The 17122-nt window shown below is 39.0% G+C and overlaps 1 pseudogene; it reads right to left on the reverse strand.

The window, feature by feature from the left end:
• Positions 1 to 17122, reverse strand: part of LOC133766358 (60 kDa heat shock protein, mitochondrial-like) — a 40909-nt pseudogene that overhangs the window by 19219 nt on the left and 4568 nt on the right.

The raw sequence follows: 17122 nt of genomic DNA on the forward strand, positions 1-17122 counted from the left end.
ATTGGTTTTTGGTTGTACATGAAATAGAAAAAAAGAATTCAGCCTCAAGTCCTGAGGTATCCAAATATCTTTGTTATTACAGTGTCTAAAGATTGGGGCCTAGGTATTTTCTTAGCAATTCTTTCTGCAGCTCTGGGTTGTCATGGTGATCCTTAGAACTTAATGTTGCTCCTTATCATGATAAGGGCCCAAATCTGGAAAGGCATTCTACCTATCTTCAGACCTTTACCAGGCTGATCTGTTTGTGACAGAAATTGCGTATTTCCTACTCTTCCACTGAGGCAGGTGTCTCTGAAATTGGTTTCTCCCCACAACTGCTTTTCCTTTATGTGTATTTATAGCCATTGTTCTATTAGGGATGCTTCACAGGGTTGATGACTCCTAATCTCTGCTTCATATTCACCAACAACACTTTTCCAGATTTCTGTTTTATCATTTCTGTCACTTTATTTTTCTTGATTATCACTGTTTCCTCTTGGCAACAGATTACATTGTTGTCATCAACATTATCATTACTACCATCATTAATATTGTTATTTTAGCCAATATTTCCTGAAATTTTGCTATGTTGTTAGGGTCTGAGCTATTGTTAGGGTCTTGATCATTGATCAAGGTATCATATATTTGCCCTTCCTGTTCCCCCATCAAATTCTTATGCCCTTGTACCTTATAATTATCTATTACCTTGGAGTTACTGATCTGATTCATGATCATTTAGGTATATTTTGCTCATACCTTTGTCCAGTCTCTTAGTATCTTCACTTTTAAAAAGCAAATGCTCAATCTCATTCCTCTTGGGATTTTTCTGTGACGTTGAGTACATCTTTAAATTAGGAGAGCTCAACAGAAGCTGCTGTTATGTCTTCATGTGAGTTTTTCCCTGTGGAGCTGGTGTTGAAGATCTCTCAAGAGTTGATCTGATTGGATCATTAAGATGAATGAAATAACCATATTGACTGTTAAGCAGGCTGGTTATTTTGGTCATCTTAATGAGAGAATTAGATCGACCCTAAGGCACTCCAAATCCTTATTTGATGATTGACCTAGAACTAATCAATTGCTCATGTTGCTCTACATGAATCCTCTGCTCTGTGCAACCAGTCTCATTCCTCATAACCCTGTCAATGAGAGCTCTGGCATACAAGGATGTGCATACACATGCACACACATAGTAGATCCAGTGTACAGCAGTTGGTTGTGTGGGCTTATCCTGTATTCACTAGCTGAAGGATTATTACATTTAATTGCTCCAAACTTGAATTCTCTAACAATCCTGTGTAAGACGTTAGGCCAATTTTGATATTTGTAAACTGGAGTTCTTTTGTAAGTCTGAAGATACTTTATTTATTTATTTATTTATTTTGACAGTCAGAGTGGACAGTGAGAGAGAGAGACAGAGAGAAAGGTCTTCCTTTTGCCTTTGGTTCACCCTCCAATGGCCGCCGCGGCCGGCATGCTGCAGCCGGTGCACTGCGCTGATCCGATGGCAGGAGCCAGGTTCTTCTCCTGGTCTCCCATGGGGTGCAGGGCCCAAGCACTTGGGCCATCCTCCTCTGCACTCCTGGGCCACAGCAGAGAGCTGGCCTGGAAGAGGGGCAGCCGGGATAGAATCCGGCACCCCAACTGGGACTAGAACCCAGTGTGCCGGCGCCTCAAGGCAGAGGATTAGCCTATTGAGCCATGGCGCCGGCCTGCTTTATTTTTTTTAAAAAAAGGTTTATTTATATATTTGAAAGAGTTACAGAGAAGGAGAGGCAGAGAGAGAGAGAGAGAGAGAGAGAGAGAGAGAGAGAGAATCTTAGATCTTCAATCTACTGGTTCACTCCCCATATGGCCACAATGGCCAAGGCTGGGCCAGGCTGAAACCAGAAGCCAGGAGCTTCATCTGGGTCTCCCAGGTGGGTGCAGGGGCCTAAGGACCTGGGCTACTTTCTGCTGCTTTCTCAGGTGCCTTGGCAGGGAGCTGGATGGGAAGCGGAGCAGTTGGGACTCAACCAACATGCACATCATGCACATAGGATGGGGGCACTGCAGGCAGCCACTTTAACTGCTAGACCACAGCGAAGGTCCCTGATGATACTTTCTATCTTCATACCTTTGATCAGGTTGTGTCCTCTGCATACAGAACCCCCCCCCCCCATACTTCCTGCATGCCTAAATTTTCCCCTTTTGGTGGTGCTAATTCAAGCCACTACCTTCCTCTGAGAATTTTCATGGCCTCTCCATGACTGACTGTATTATGATTTATGTCTTACTATGTGGTATCCTTATTGTCTCATGTGTTGAATGCATTTGGGGAATGTTAGGGATGGGGAAGTCGAGCTCATTGGGAAATTGGGATACAGTGAGAAATTGGGATATAGACTTCTCAGTGATTCACCTAGGAGCACAGACAACATAAACTTGAACATCAAGGCTTTCCTTGGCCTTTTTTCATTAAGCCTCATTGTGTCTACAATGATAGAGAGGTGACAGCCTAGTTCTCTATAAAGCAGTGGACTCCACCAGGTTTATGAAGGTTTTTTGTTTTTTTTTTTTTTTGTTATTGTTGTTGTTGTTTTATTCAGGACAGGGAAGAAATAATGACCTTCTCTTCCCATTCATAGGACCATGAATCAATTGAGAATGAGAGTGGGAGCCAGATAGATGGGTGTTATTAGTGAAGCTAGAGGAAGAACACAGTACAAACTTTTGGTCAAAATCCGTGTTTTATCAGCTTCCTTCATGTTCATATCCTGGTCTGGCTCCCCTACCCCTTAAACAACAGGTCTCTATAAAGGTGAATTGAGGCATACAGAGCAAATGCTCCGCTGCGGCATCTCTGCTTTATCCCTGCTCGAATCCCAGCAATGTGAATCACAAGAACACCCCCTACAAAAGACAAACTTGAGTCCTTCCCCAGGTAAGCTCAGCTTCTGAATGGCAAGAGCATGCAAACAGCTGTCCAGCATGTGGGCTGGTTTGTGAGAGATCCTAGGAGGTACTGATCAGTTCCGTTCAGTTCTTTTCTCCTAATCTCACAAGTCACACAAGCCACTCCTCAAATTCTTAGCAAAGATTTTTTTTAGAGACTCTGTGTAAAATTTCTAAGTGTGGAAGTTGGTATATTATAGGCTAAGAGAATAACACTGGAGGGAGAGACAGTGGAGTTGGATTCCCCTGTGCTGTCATTGCCTTGCCTGTGTTGTCTCTGCTACACTGCATAGAGATCTGTTTACTTCTTGTTCTGCCTGCAATTTTGTAGCCCCACAATTGTAGACATCTACCAGAGCCAGAAAACAATCGTGGTTGTCCCACAGATGTCTGAGTACTTTGTCCAGACTGGAAATAAGGCTTGAATATCAATCTGTTTCTTTATTTGTTGCTGAGGACTAAACAAAAGAATCCAGGATATGGTAGAGAAAGAAAATTTTATTTCCTGGAGGTCGCAGATTGATTCAGTTGCTTGCTAACATCACTTAATTGGACTATAATGAAAGGACAAGTTGCAAAGATCACCATGAATTCTGGCCATGGGGACTCTGTTCTTTTCCTAATCAGATCCTAGCTCCTTGTTATTGCAGTCATTATTTTGTAAAATCATAGCTAACACTGCAAAACCAAGATTTCCCACCTGATATTGCTGCTTTCCCCCAGAAAGCATGTTATTTTATGCATAGATGTTACAGAATGAGAATCATAGGAGCCCTAATTCATTCCAGCAGTATTTATTGAGTTAGAAACTGAAAAAAGGTTTTGGGGTCTTTGGCACTGGAAGCCATAAGGATGATACCTAATAACTAACAGATATGTCCTTTTCCTTATCATTTTTAAAATTCACTTTAATTACTTGATAGGAAACGTGAGAGGGAGAGAGAGAGAGAGAAGGAGAAAGATAGAAGAGAGAAAGAGGGAACCAGAGAGAGAAAGAGAGAGACAGAAGGAAAATGCTCCAATATGCTGGTTCACTATCCAAATGCCCACCACAGCTGGGGTTGGGGTAGGTTGAAGCCTGGAGCAAGGAACTGAATCCAAGTCTCCCTCATCAGTGGTAGGGACCCAACCAGGTCAGCCATTACTTGAGGTCTTCCAGGTGCATATTACCAAGAAGCTGGAATTGAGAGTGGAGCTGGGATTCAAACTCAGATACTCCAGTGAGGGATGCAGATATCTTACCTGGTATCTTAATTAGTAGGCTTAGTGCCTACTCATTGTTGTTGTTATTATTAGAGTACTAGGATCAACACTTTGGGGCAAAGTTAGCTAGTGGAAAGAAGAGTGTACTATGGCCGTTGTGATCAGAAGACCAGTCCTAGTTTCCTTATAGTTCTGCCAAGAACATGCTTTGTAATCTCTGATAAGTCTCTATATCTCTGAGTATTATTAGATTATCTCCAAAGTACCTTCTAATTCTGAGATCCATGGTTTTGAGAACTCTGACCCTGCAGACATACTACCTGATAGAAAAGAAATGGGTATACCTGTGAGGGTTCTTCAAAAAATTCTTAGAAATTGTGTATTATGAAAAAAATTATGCCTGGATTCCAGATATTTTTTACATTAAGGTGAAATTATATTAACTTGCTATTAAAAGTCTGAACATGATCTGGTCTGAGTTCCTAAGAAGGCTAAGCATCAGTATGAAAAGAAACACTATCAGAGTAGCGTGGGTTTTACTAAAATTGAAATGAGAACAAACCTCAAATTTATAGTGAGGCTTGGATAGAAGAATGGGGAAATTATTGATGCTTTATGAAAAGTTTATGAGGATAATATCCCAAAAATATTAGCAGTTTACAAGTGGATTGCTTGTTTTAAGAGGGAAAAAGATTATTTTGAAGATGAAGCTCACAATGGCAAGCCATTCACATATATTTCCAAGGAAAAAAAAATCTTCATGCCCCAACTGAAGCAAATCAACAGTTAACAAGAAAAACAATGGCTAACGCCATAGACATCTTAACTGGCTTATCTCAGATAATTTTGACTGAGAAATTAAAGTGGAGCCAACTTTCTGCTTAATGGGTGACAAAACTGTTTCATTCAGATCAACTGCAGTTGGGCAGAGTTCTCAATGGAAATTTTTAAACAAATATGATCAAGATCTGGAAGCATTTCCTTGAACAATTGTAACAAAAGGTGAAACATAACTTTACTAGTATGATCCTGAACAGAAAACACAATTAAAGCAATGGCTCCCAAGAGGTGGAAGTAGTCCAAAGTAAAAACAAATCAGTCAAGAGCACAGGTTATGACAACAGTCTTTTGGGATGCTCACGGCATTTTGCTTGATGACTTTGGGGAGGTCCAAAGAATGTTAACATCTGCTTTTTATGAGAGTGTTTGAGAAAGCCAAACCATTAGCAGAAAAACACCCAGCACGTCTTTTCCCTACTCAGCCATCATGGAATCCTGTTTTCTAACTTTAAAAAATTATTTTAGGTTACCCATTTTTTTTTCAGTTAATAATATAAAAAAAAAAGAATGTATGGACATTCTTAAATTTTCAGCATTCTCAGTTCTTTAAGCGTGGACTAAATAGCTGGTATCTTGGCTCACAAAAATTGTCTTGAACTTGATGTTGTAAATGTTGAGAAATGAAGTTCATATTTTTAATTTTTATCTTTTAATTCCATCTCCAGTAAAATTTCAAAGTTCCCTAGCACATATGTGTATATATGTACACATATGTATATATGTACACATATTTAACTTTAGGGTTGTATTTTTTCTGAGAAATCTGTAGCATTAACTATTATCTACTGAGTGCTAACTATATACTTATGTGAGTTAGCACCTTAAATACATGTAATCATGTAATATTGATGTCAGAACCCAACTTATAAGAATTCATTTTATTATTCCCCAGGAGACAGGCTAGGATTCAAATTCCTGTATCCTAAATATAAAATCTATACTATTACTCACTGTAATACATGGTCTGTCATTCATTCCCTCGTTCATTCGTTCATCAGATATTTATAAGTATTAGGTACTTATCATAGTATGTGCCAGACATTGTGAGTCAACTGTAAAAATAAATTCAAGCACTCTTTCAAATTCAATTTTACCAATGCCTCTTTGATAGAGAAACCAGGAATGTTGAACAAAGGCCAGTTTTAGCTTCTAGGGACCCTGAAGTCCCAGGTGCACTTTTAGAGTATTTTAGTGCAAGGCTTGGGGAACTAAATAGAAATACAAAGGTTTATTTTCATGGACTTCTGGTGGCAGCGACTTGTATAGAAGCATGAAAAGATCAGATATTTCCATCTTATAAAACTGGTAGAGTCCATATGACCACAAACCATTGGTTGAGCAGTGAAATAATAGGTTATTAAAAAGTAGACATTTTATTAATCACAATAAATTGACTCATTCTACCTTCTTACCTCCCACATCTGAAAAATATTTTATTATAGAAGTTAGAATATAACATCAAAATAGAATGGTTATGATGAACATCATCTTGGCTCAAATTGTATCAATTCATGCACAACTCGGTTTCATCTATTTTCTGATCTGCTTGTTGCATAAATCATATCATCTTTTCTGTGTTTCTTTATGCATCTTTAAATTATAATCTTTTTAAGAACATAACCATACAATTATTATACATATAAAAGAATTTAATTTGTTTCTTAAATTTCATAACCAGTCAATCAGTGTTCAAATTTTAGTGGTTTCATAAGTAATTTTTTAAAAAAATAACTTTAAGAGATAATTGAAAATGAATCTTGATGTGAATGGGATGGGAGAGGGAGAGGGAGTGGGAGCTGGGAGGGTTGCAGGTGGAAGGGAAGTTTTTTTGGGGGGAAAGCTGCTGTAATCCAAAAGCTATACTTTGGAAATTTATATTTATTAAATAAAAGTTAAAAAAAGAAAAAGAAGGAAGATACAAAAAAATAAAATGACTTTAAGAAATTTTGTTTTTTCCTCTAAATTAATATCCAAATATAACCCATACATTGTAATGGATAGTTAAATGGCACGAGTGTCTTTCTAATTAATAGGTTATCCTTCTATTTGGTTTTATTTTCCTGGCATATTATTCACAGGAGAAACTGAATCGTCTGTCTGGTAGAACTTTTCCAGAGTCAAGATTTTGCTGATTGAACTAGATGGAGTCCTTTGTATATTTCCTGAAGTTGATAATTGGACATGCAGGAGACTTGATTGGGTACTGGTTCAATTTTACTTTTGTTAAACTCTTACAGAGTGATGTTTTCTTCCATGAGAAGACATTTACTCTCTGGTTGTGTCTCTTTATGATGTCAGTAACTATTGATGCTTATTGTCTTGATCCATTAATTCATTGGGGTTTCACAGCAATAATATGCAAGATACCTTATTTGTATATTAGTTAGGGTACATTTATAGAGGAATTCCTCTTTTTTAGCTGTCTGGTAGTCCGGTAGTACTGTTTGTAAGCAGGAGGCACACTTAACTCATTCTATTTATTTAACAGTTTTCAAAATAGTGATTCAGGGGCTGGCTTTGTGGTGTAGTGGGTAAATCCACCACTTGTGGTGCTGGCGTCCTTATGGACACCTGTTCCAGTCTTGTCCACTCCACTTTTGATTCTGCTCTCTACTAATGTTCCTGGGAAAGCAGTGAAAAATGGCCCAAGTGTTTGGACCCATGTGGGATAACCTGGAAGAAGCTCCTGGCTCCTGGCTTTGGTCTGGCCCAGCCTTGGCCATTGTGGCAATTTGAGTAGCGAATCAGCGGATGAAAGATCTCTGTCTGTGTCTCCCTCTCTCTCTCTGTAAGTTTACCTTTCAAATAAGATAAATTCTTAAAAAAATAATGACTCAAACTTCTATTGAATTCTAATTAGTTTTATAAAAATATCATTATGAGCTCATTGATTTAAACATATAGATATATTTTAATCAATTCCAATTATCATTGTTATTGATGCTCAGAATGACTTAATGTTGGCCAGTGAGGAACTCTTTAGTTGGTTTCTGTGTCCCTTTGACAAGACCTTTTGTATATTTGATAATGTTCTTGATATTTTTGATGACTTTTTTTCTGGTCCCATGTGGTACATCTCTTTTTCCAAACCTAAAATAAACATATTTTCCTAGGATCTTTGTTCCCTTTTAGTGGGAAATAGTAGTTAGAGGCTAGAATCTGGGTACTAAAGGCACTTATTGCTAGAAGATTCATTATTCTGTTTAGGCTCTTTCTGAGGACAGAGGTGGAAATATGTTTAAACTATTGATGCAGCTATTCAAATTCAGAAATAGGAAATTTTGTGTAACTTCCTTCATTTTACATCTGTGATTTCTTTTTTTAAAAAGATTTAATTTTATGCCCGGCGCAGTGGCTTAACAGGCTAATCCTCCGCCTTGCGGCGCCGGCACACCGGGTTCTAGTCCCGGTTGGGGCGCCAGATTCTATCCCGGTTGCCCCTCTTCCAGGCCAGCTCTCTGCTATGGCCCGGGAAGGCAGTGGAGGATGGCCCAAGTGCTTGGGCCCTGCACCCACATGGGAGACCAGGAGAAGCACCTGGCTCCTGGCTTCGGATCAGCGAGATGCACCGGCCGCAGCGGCCACTGGAGGGTGAACCAAAGGAAAAAAGGAAGACCTTTCTCTCTGCCTCTCTCTCTCACTATCCAATCTGCCTGTCAAAAAAAATTAATTTTAATTATTTTATAAATTCAATGTGATTTATAGGTACAATTCTAAGAACATAATATTGTTCTCTTCCTCCTTCTCTTCCTCCCTCCTCCCCCTTCCACCATCTTTTCTTCTCCCTTTGTTTCTCTTTTTTTTTTTTGTTTTTGAGATAACATATTTTAAATTTACATTTAAATTTAATGTAAATTAAATTTACACTTTAAATTTTGAAGCCTAATGCTTCAAAAAATAAGTTTAATGAGTAAAAAGAAAAAAGTGGGAATATAGATAATGGTAATAAATAATAACAGAGTAGACAAATGATAATTTCACCCATATACAGTACATTTTAAAATAATCACAAATCATAAAACTATAGTAGTGTAGCATTCTTTTTTTATTTATTTATTTGACAGAGTTAGACAATGAAGAGAGAGACAGAGAGAAAGGTCTTCCCTCCATTGGTTCACCTCCCAAATGGCCGCTATGGCCGGAACTATGCTGATCTGAAGCCAGGAGCCAGGTGCTTCCTCCTGGTCTCCCATTCGGGTGCAGGGGCCTAAGCACCTGGGTCATCCTCTACTGCCTTTCCAGGCCACAACAGTGAGCTGGACTGGAAGAGGAGCAACTGAGACTAGAACTCAGTGCTCATATGGGATGCCGGCGCCGCAGGCGGAGGATTAACCAAGTGAGCCATGGCGCTGGCCCCAAGTATTCTTAAGCATTGGTTTGACAAAGTTATAAAGCAAAATTTTCTCTTCTTCCATACTAAGCGTCCTTAGTTTCATTTTATATCATATTAATAATAGTCTGGACATAAAACTTTGATTACAATTTAAGGTGTTTTAATATTTGTGGTTTTTTATCTTTAGGATACATCCCAAAAGGGACATATGGTGAAACTATTAGGTTTTAAAATCTGAGTATTTCCTTCCTATGTCATTATAATATCATCTTGACATGCATGTTGGCTCATTGTTTAGTTTGTGTTTCCAATTTTTAGGAATTACTTTAAAAATTTTTTAATTTGTTGTACTAATACAGAGAATATTTGCCACTGTTTCAAAGTCAAGTCTTCAAAACAAACTACATTTTAAGAAGTTTGGCTTCTTTTTCTGTCCCTTTCATCTGATTTTGTCTCTCTTATAAGAAGTAACATTTAAAGAATATTATTAAATTTCAAAGTTATAACTAGATTATATATAATATATATGTATGACACGTGTTACATATATTTATATATTTGCACTCCATAATTTAATATATAAACTTGGACACACTTTCCTTCACCTTGTTTTTTTTCTTACAATATTTTCTTGATATCACTCTGCAGTAACACCTGAAGGTGATTCTCATTATTTATTTATTTTTTTTGGTCAGGCAGAGTTAGTGAGAGAGACAGAGAGAAAAGCCTTCCGTTGGTTCACCCTCCAAATGGCCGCTACGGCCGGTGCGCAGAGCCAATCCGAAGCCAGGAGCCAGGAGCTTCCTCCTGGTCTCCCATGTGGGTGCAGGGCCCAAGCACCTGGGCCATCCTCCACTGCCCTCCCGGGCCATAGCAGAGAGCTGGCCTGGAAGAGTAGCAACCGGGACAGAACTGGTGCTCCAACAGGGACTAGAACCTGGAGTGCCGGCGCCGCAGCATCTCATTATTTTTCATAGCAACAGGGTACTCCTTTGTGTGGCTGTACCATAGTTCATTCAAGTAGTGTCCTATTGGTGGACTTTAGCCTTGCATCTTTTCTCTTGCTATTATAAACAGTCTAGAAATGGATAACTTGTTTATCTGCCTTATTGTATTTTTGCCGATGAACTTTGTTATGAATTCCTGGGATTGGAATTGCTGAGTTGAAATTTGCTAAATTCTCTTCTGTCATGGTTGTGTTACTTTCCATTTCCACCAGAAATATAGGAAAGTAATTGTTTCCTCACAGCCTTACTTAAAGAATATGCTACCAGCTTCGGATTTTTGCTAATCTTATATGTGACAAATAACGTATCATTGTGGTTTTTTTTTTTAACTTTTATTTAATGAATATAAATTTCCAGTATACAGCTTATGGATTACAATGGCTTCGCCTTCCCATAATTTCCCTCCCACCCGCAACCCTCCCCTCTCCCGCTCCCTCTCCCTTTCCATTCACATCAAGATTCATTTTCAATTCTATTTATATACAGAAGATCAATTTAGTATAAATACTTCAACAGTTTGCACCCACATAGAAACACAAAGTGAAACATACTGTTTGAGTACTAGTTATAGCTTTAAATCAAAATGTACAGTACATTAAGGACAGAGATCCCACATCAGGAGCAAGCGCACAGTGGCTCCTGTTGTTGACCCAACAAATTGACACTCTAGTTTATGGCGCCAGTAACCATCCTAGGCTGTCGTCATGAGTTGCCAAGGCTATGGAAGCCTTCCAAGTTCCCCGACTCTGATCATATTTAGACAAGGTCATAAAAGACAGGTTGAGGATAGTAACCAATGATCCTAAGAGTGGCCTTAACCAGGTCTGAACAATTATACAGCATTAAGTGGGGAAGAGGACCATCAGTACACACAGGTTGGGAGTAGAGCCATTGGTGGTAGAGTAGAGGTTATGATTACAAAGGAATGAGGCCCAAGTGGACTAGACAGGGTCTAGAACAAAGGACAAAGTCATTATTAGAGGAGCTAAGAAAGGTGCTGTCTAAGCTACAATTAATTTTTCTGATTGAGAGGCAAATAGAACCTGATAGAAGGGGCTTGATAATAATCTGGTGGGCTTTAGGCCTTGTAAGTTAAGAGGCCCAGACCTATCTATCTCTTCACATGGGGTATATCCTAAGGGAGGTGTGAACCTCCTAGGGGAAGGCACTCTGTTGACTTTCATTACTTGGCTGGCCTGGGAGGAGAGCTGGCCAGGTAAAGGCAGGGGGCATCTCTAACAAGAAATTTACAGTTCTGCCTGCAATGTTGCTGACCCTACTTGGCTGTCCCCATTGTGGTTTTAATATGCATTTCTCTCACAAGCAAGGTTGAGTGTCTTTTTATATGGTTAGGATACATTTGGGTTTCTGATTCTATGGCTGTCTATTTCTTTAGTTCGCTTTTCTATAAGGGTGTTAGGCTTTCCTCATCTACTCTAGAGGCTATTAATATGTCAGGGGCATTAATCACTTCTCTTTTTTAAGTTGCAACAAGATTTTCTCATCTTGTCAATTTTACCTTTTTGTTGTCCCCATTTTATCCCATGATTCTCAGAAACCATCCCACCTCGTCAGTCATAGACTAATTTTTTAGTTGTAAGAACTAAACACATCAACATAATAATAGTATTAAGATAGTTTTCAGTTCCCTTTAAGTTAAAATTCAACAATATTATAATGATTTAGTACTATTCCAGCTCAACTGTTTAAAAAAGCACAGATTTCGTCAGGATCGCCTCATTAGAAACGCATTTGAGCATTTCTTTTAGATCAGCTAGAAGTGCAATTTAAAAGTGTGATTTTGTATCTATTGAAATTCTTTTTTTTAAAGTTTTTTTTAAGCTTTTATTTAGTGAGAGAAATGCATAGGAAGGTGAGGGCTTTAAGGGAGAAATTAAGTTGGGGTCCATACCAAGCAGAGAGCAGACCAGGAGCCACATGCAGTGAGCGTTTGGTTATGAGCAGCTACTAGCAGTCTATCACAGGCAGTGAAGTGAAGGCAAAGTGCACAGGTGGCCCGAAAGGCCACATGCCCCAAAGGCCCAGGGCAACAAGGGGATCCAGGGCTGTGAGGAAAAAAATGGCCAGGCCCACTATGTTCCTGGCCTTTTATCCACTTCCAAAGGGGAGTGGTCATATAGCCTGATTGGTAGGTGGGCATGCAGGCATACAGGTGGGGTCAGTTAGAGGGATGAGATCACACAGGGGCATGGTGAAGGCGTGGTCTCCCAGCTCACAAATCTAATCAAATTTATCCTATCTGTCTGCCTATATCATCCCCCCTCAGAGACTCCATTCCCTTAATCCTAAGGGATGTTTAAGGGCGTAGAATCATCATATCTTCTATAGTTGCTTCCTGCTTATTAGGGGTGTAGCACAGGCACTGCCTGTCCTGGGTCTGGAAGCCTCTGCCTATCTTATCTAAAAAATTTACTTTATGAGCTGGAGCATTCTGGTCATTGCCAATGACTGTGTCCCCTGCATTGTCAGTTATTCCCAGAAATTGAGTTCTGAAACATATAAGTTTATTAGTTAGTATAAGCAAAATTGGAACAAAACCAATAGTGAATGGGTGTCCTTTTTGATGGAAAGGCTATCCTTATGTAGATTATAAACCTGATTAGCTTGAGCATAGAGAAATGTAATAGAAGAACCTGTCAAGGAGTTTTATTGTCAATAAAGTTCCTAGAGAGAATCAAAAGAGGAGGCAGGCACAGCATGTCTGCCTTAAGGTGCTGCAGTCTTGATGTGATGAAATCAAAAGATTTACTTACCTTTTTGCTTTGAAGAGGTACATAAAGTCTCTGATTGGCTTACAGGAAAAATCAGGTCTGTCTTTTGAGTTCACCTGTGAAGGTTTAAGAGGTAGACATTTAATCCTAATTTTACTGAGGTAGTCATGCTCAGGAGCTCCTGGTAAGGTCCCCTCCATTTAAGCTGCAACTTATCTGAAGAGGATCTTTCTCTGAATGGCTTATTCAGGAATTCCTGATGTTGAAGCTTTTGTTGAAAGCTCTTTAATTCCTTGGAACAGCTTTTGTAGATCCCCTGTCCAGCACAGAGTGTACATATCGGACCTTTTAAATCACATACAAAGGTTTAGAATCCAAATCCTGAAATCCATATTCCATAGAATCCTGCCATCAACGATTTCCAATGTTGGAGATTCTGTTAAAAAAAAAAAAAGAAATTTCATGAAAGAACTAATCCTTTTGGCTAGATTCCTTCTATATCAATGATGATAAAACATGTATGTGGCTCTATGTTCTGTATTCTCAGAGATGTTGGTCAGGTGTGGTCATAAGAGGAGGCAGAGAAGAGGATCAAGAAAACAAGCAAGACTTATAAAACTCACAGGCCTCAGAGACAGAATCATGCTGAGAGGGCTCACCCAGGAGGAGAGCCAAGGGAATGCACTTGACCAGACATATCGGAACAGAACTAGAGAGAGTCTGAGTCAATGCCTTCATTGGGGATTAGGCTGTAGTACACAGGAAATAGTGTACCAGGAGGTTTCTCTGTTTTGTTTGGGTGTTATTGGATCTGCATCAGGGGAGGACAAGAACTTGGGGTAGGGCAAACCTGATCATGCTGGTGCACCTGGCAATCTGGGAGGGGTTATCATAGCCTGTTTCTGGGGATGTTGGGGCAACAAGAGAATATGAAGATTTATTAAATTCTTATGTCTACTTGAAGGAGGGAGAAAGGAATGGAGGGAGGGAAGGAGGGCGGGAGAGAGAAAGAGACAGAGAGAGAGAGAGAGAGAGAGAGAGAGAGATTAAAATCCCCAGGTGCCTATAATGACAAGTTGAGTTGAACTGAAGCCAGGAGCTAGGAACTCAATCCAGGTCTCCTAAAAGGAGGAGCCCAGCTATTTGAGCCATCACTTGCTGCTTTCCAGGATCTGCATGAGCAGCAGGCTGGGGTCAGGAGCTGGAGTTCAGTGCTCCAATATTGGATGCAGCCACCATAACTGACATGTTAAATGCTAGCTAAATGTCTGCTGCATATGAACTTTCTTTTTTTGTGAGATATTATTTATTGTAATACTCTTGTGTTCTTGCCATGCATACTGAAAGGAGATTATTAATACATTAGGTTCTCAGGGTAACAGCAAATGCATGATAATTACTATAACATAATTCTCATATTAATATGATATTAATACAGATATGCTAACTATATATACTACTGTATGACAGAACAGTAATTTACAAAGAATGGACATTTATTTCTTACAGTTCTGGAGGCCAGCAAATCCAAGATCAAGGCACTTGGCTTTGGTATCTGGTGAGATACCTATTCCAGTAGTATCTTTCTACAGTGGCATTTTCACATAGAAGAAAGAAAAAAGAGACAAACCCTCCTTGAAACATTATGTGTTAGGGCATTAACCCCTTTAGGATGGAAGAGCCCTCATGACTTAATCATTCCCTCAAATGTTTCACCTCCACTCCCACCTCTTAATGCCAGCACGGGGACTAATTCTCCACATGAATTTTGGAGTGGACACCATATTCAAACCATAGCAGCATCCAACTTTTTTTTTTTTTGAGGAATTCATCTAAAAACTGAGAATCCTGACTCTAATCCTACCAATTTTGCAGAGCTTTGTGCCAGATGAAAAGAGTGTTGCAAGCCATAAAGTAGTGTATTAATATAGCATGATATAATCACACCAAGGCCTGATATCAGTGACCAAGTATGGGAAAGAATTTATCAGTGTTGATTAAATAAATTAAAAACTAGTTGGATCCTTTCAATTTTTAGTAACTTTCTTTTTTTAAAATTCATTTTATTTTTCTTTATTTTTATTTTTTTAAAAGGTAATCTACAGATGTGAAATTAATACTTCAAGATGTGGTGACTTTGAACAGCCCTTGTCTCAACTGTTGAGAAATAGTCTTCGTTTCTTTTCTTTTTTTTCTTTTAAAGATTTATTTATTTATTTGAAAGAGTTACACAGAGGCAGAGAGAGAGAGTGAGAAGAAGAGAGTGAGAGGGAGAGAAAGAGAGCAAGAGAGGGAGGGAGGGAGGGGGTGCGGGGGAGGGAGAGAGAGAGAGAGAGAGAGAGAGAGAGAGAATTGATGGCTAGAGCTGTGCTGATCCAAAGCCAGGAGTCAGGAGCTTCTTCCAGTTCTCCCACATGGGTCAGGGGCCCAAGGACTTGGGCCATTTTCTACTGCTTTCCCAGGCCATAGCTGGATAGGAAGTAGAGCAGCTGTGACTCGAACCAGCGGCCATATGGGATGTCAGCACTGCAGGCAGTGGCCTTACCCACTATGCCACAGAGCCTGCCCCTTTGGTAACTTTTTTAATGTGACTTAGCCAGGTGACAGTGTCATATCTGATCCAAACTTTTACTCCATCCATCTGCTTATGTCCTGAATTTCCCTGAAAAAATAAGAAAAAGAGATGTGTCCATGTGCATGCCTGTGTTTGTCTGGCAGGCAGAATTTGAGCATATGTGGCATCTTAGAATGAGATGTGTGGCATCTTAGAATGAGATAGGGGCTTCATTTGAATGATCCAGTTTGGCTTTGAACAAGGTCATAGAGCTCAAAGCTCTAGACTGCCCTGCTAAAATTCTGGTACAGAAAAGAAGAAAGGGTAAGAAATATTCATTAAAATTTCCATAGAAATCATGATTCAAGAAAGAAATGCCACAGACTGTCAAAAAATAGGTATTGATAATCTTCTTTTTTCTGAAGCCGTGCATAAGTGTAAAATACTCACATATAATTTTGATGTTTCTTCATTATCTTATATAATTGTCTTTATTTGTAGATTTTTCCTGTTGTCTTAACTATGCTTAAGTACCCTCTTTACCAAAAATGCCCCGAACTTATCATTTAGGACACAAGTCATGTTTTTCCTTTTCCATAAACTTGTCCTCAATTAATTCAGTTCACCTTTCTTTTATACAAGTGAGTTCTGTCAATGTTTTTTTTTTTTTTTAACTGAACTGCTTTACCGTGTAGGACCAGACAGATCTGTGAATTAAGAGACCAGAACTGGAGGAAACCTTAGAGGTTATCAAGTTTAAAACCTTTATTTCACTCATGATGAAGCTGCAATCTAGAAAGCTGGAGTCTTCAAAGTTTACACATATTTCTAGCTTGACAGAACTGGGAAAAGAATCAGGTCCCTTGATCCCAGCCTAGGGCTCCTTCCACTGTACCGCTTACACCCAACCTTCACTTTAACAGAAACCTGCTGTGTGGCCTCAGGCAGTTCATATGACCTCTCTTTACCTTGGCTTTCTTGTTTAAAAAATGGAGCTAATATAAATCTCAGAATTTCTATCTATCTTGGACACACTTTGTGAATCAGGGGAGACATATGAGTTAGTATTTATGTGACTAGACATGAAATCACTTTGAAATAATAAAATTATGTCCAAGAATAATATATAGTTCTAGTGAGATAGTTATGGGCCAAGCTTATGTAGAATCAATATTAACTGGCAATAATGAAATTGATAATGTGGCAGAAATGTCTGTGTATTTGTGTTCCTGATATTAGCAAACCAAGAAAAAAAGCTTTAAAAATTGGAAAATGAGGGCAAAGTAGAAATAGCAAAGCACGAATCTGTACACCTCAAAATGACTCCCCAAAGACCCAAGGAATATGTGAGTTAAGGAGATCCCATTAAGGGGAAGTAGAGGGGCTTGTAAAATTGTATCCAATATGTGGTAGATTAAACATCTGCTGCAGACATAAAATGAATCCCACTCGGAGACAGCCATATCCTCTTTAGAAATAACACTGTTCATAATAATATAATATACAGTACAACCATGGTAAGGAGAAGACACATTAACCC

Source organism: Lepus europaeus, chromosome 9 (assembly GCF_033115175.1).
Source record: "Lepus europaeus isolate LE1 chromosome 9, mLepTim1.pri, whole genome shotgun sequence".
NCBI classification, from domain to species: Eukaryota; Metazoa; Chordata; class Mammalia; order Lagomorpha; family Leporidae; genus Lepus; species Lepus europaeus.